General features: G+C 39.5%; 1 pseudogene; it reads right to left on the reverse strand.

Moving 5' to 3' along the window:
• Positions 1 to 1,878: 1,878 nt before the first annotated feature.
• LOC120595788 (uncharacterized) lies at positions 1,879 to 2,001 on the reverse strand (annotated as a pseudogene).
• Positions 2,002 to 2,238: the final 237 nt, after the last annotated feature.

The raw sequence follows: 2,238 nt of genomic DNA on the forward strand, positions 1-2,238 counted from the left end.
GCATATTTTTACTTGATCTGGGTTGGTGGTTGCCTGTGCATACACACTACACACTTTGTGAAAATTCATCAAGCTGTACACATATGATTTATGTACTTTTCTATAAGTGTATTATATTTCAATAAAAAGTATGAAAGAAACAGAGACAAGTTTTCTTTTGGCAAGTCATCCATAGAACACTAGTATTCATACTATGATATTAGTATCAATCTGCTATTCGCTATTCATTTCAGCAATAGAGAAGGAAATGTTTCATGTGAAAATGAATTAGATTTTGTTAATGTGCATTCAATAAAGTCCTAATGGTGAAAAGGGGGACTAACTGTGAAAGGCTTTTATAGTTAAGAACATGAGCTGAGAGAATTGTTTTTGCAAATCTACTGTACACTGGCTCAGTGCTGTGTGACTTACATGAATAATCGCGCTCATTAAGTCTTTACCTCTTCCATTTTCCTTATTTTGTGTGAGGAAACTGAGGCTCCTATTGTTGCTGGGAAGAAAACCAAAACTCTGAAAGCTGTGTGTAAAGCTTTATTCTGGCCTTGCTTTCCTCCCCATTTTCCTCTGGAAATTTGATCCAGCTCACGCTCTTGTTCCTGCCACCCTAGTTGTCAGCCTGCCAAAGCCACCATTCTGTCGACCCCAGGATATTTGCACATGCTGTTTCTTCAGTCTGAACTTCTAGTCCCTCTTCCACTTTGTTATCTCCTTTAGACCTCAGACAAGCTTTCCCTGATGTCCCAGTACCAGTCCGGACCCTCGGTTGTGCTTTAGAGGACCAAGCCCCCTTCCTGCCAAACCCTGAGCGCAGAATGGAATCACAACTTTATTAGCAGGATTTTTTGTTTAAAGTTTTTCACCCTAAGAAGCACGATAGGAGAACCTATTACGTATTTCTTTGTCTATGACTGTATTCCTGATGCAAGGCACAGTCCTGGCACGTAGTAAACATTCAATAAATATTTGTCAAAACAAAAAAGGTAATTTCCTCAATATTATCCAGATGGTAAATCTATGTACATGTTATTTCATCAAACCCCTACAACCATAGAATTAGTTTTTATTATTTGTAAATTATGAAAATGAGGTCTAGAAAAATTGTCACTTATCTAAGATGAAACAGTTCATTGATAAGTACCAAAACTACAGTTCGGGGCTTCTACTGCTCTGTCGTTTTTAAAAAATTAACCCTATTTTGCTTGCTTTTTGCTTTGCTCTTACCATCTCCATTCTGATAATTCATGTAGATGCCCAAAGGGAAATAATAAATCTATGTTCTAACATTCATATGAACTCAGTAAACTAAATAGAAAAGTAATCTAGCACTAAATATCTAAATTAATACACTAAAACCATAACTAAAAACATTGCTTCGATCTGGCAACTGCACTTGTCATTTCTACAGATAGAGTGTGGGTTTTTCTCAGCATACTGCATATTCTCCTTCAGAGAAAATTGAAAACCGCTATTGAATCGTGCCAGAAAGAGTCGTAGCTGAACATTCTACAAACATTCCTTTACAAGCATGTATCATCTTGACATGTTATTTAGATATATTTTTTAAAGAAGCAATTGCCTCTATGCTGCAAGCTGATGGAAAGCAATGGCAGTCCCTCTTTAAAAGCACTTGGGCTCCCAGAGGGGAGCAACAATTCAAATCATGGCTGTACAGCAACCGCTTATGCGTACGACTTCCCTGTGGCAAAGTTCTCAGCTAAGCCCATGGATCATGTTATTCCGTGTCGGTTGCTAGCTCTCTGGATGCTAGTGCCTGTGTTTCTGCAACTAAATTTGAAGACACGCCTTTGCGGTAGTACTATACACATTCTTTTATTTCTTCTCAATCATTCCAGCTCTCTCTCTCTGTTCTTTTTTTAACACCTACAGCGCCTGGTCTTCCTAGATGGTCTCCCATCCAAGTACTAACCAGGCCCGACCCTGCTTAGCTTCCGAGATCAGTCAGATGAGATCGGGCTTGTTCAGGGTGGCACAGCGGTAGACCAGCTCTCTCTTTTTGCCTTTTTCTTTACATCCATTCCTACCTTTTCAGGTACAGACTATGAAGAGAAAATCCCAGTGCTAATAAATGAGAGCTGAATTCCATTGACGCCAACGTGATAATGCTCCAGTGTTTTCTAGATCTCTCCAGCCTGACCTTCAAGTTGTAACCGACTGAAGGGGGAAGTGAAATAGGGGCCACACTGACTTATGTTCTTATGCTCTCTAAGGTCAACGGGT

Source organism: Pteropus medius, unplaced genomic scaffold (assembly GCF_902729225.1).
Source record: "Pteropus medius unplaced genomic scaffold, Ma_sr-lr_union100, whole genome shotgun sequence".
Lineage (NCBI taxonomy): Eukaryota > Metazoa > Chordata > Mammalia > Chiroptera > Pteropodidae > Pteropus > Pteropus medius.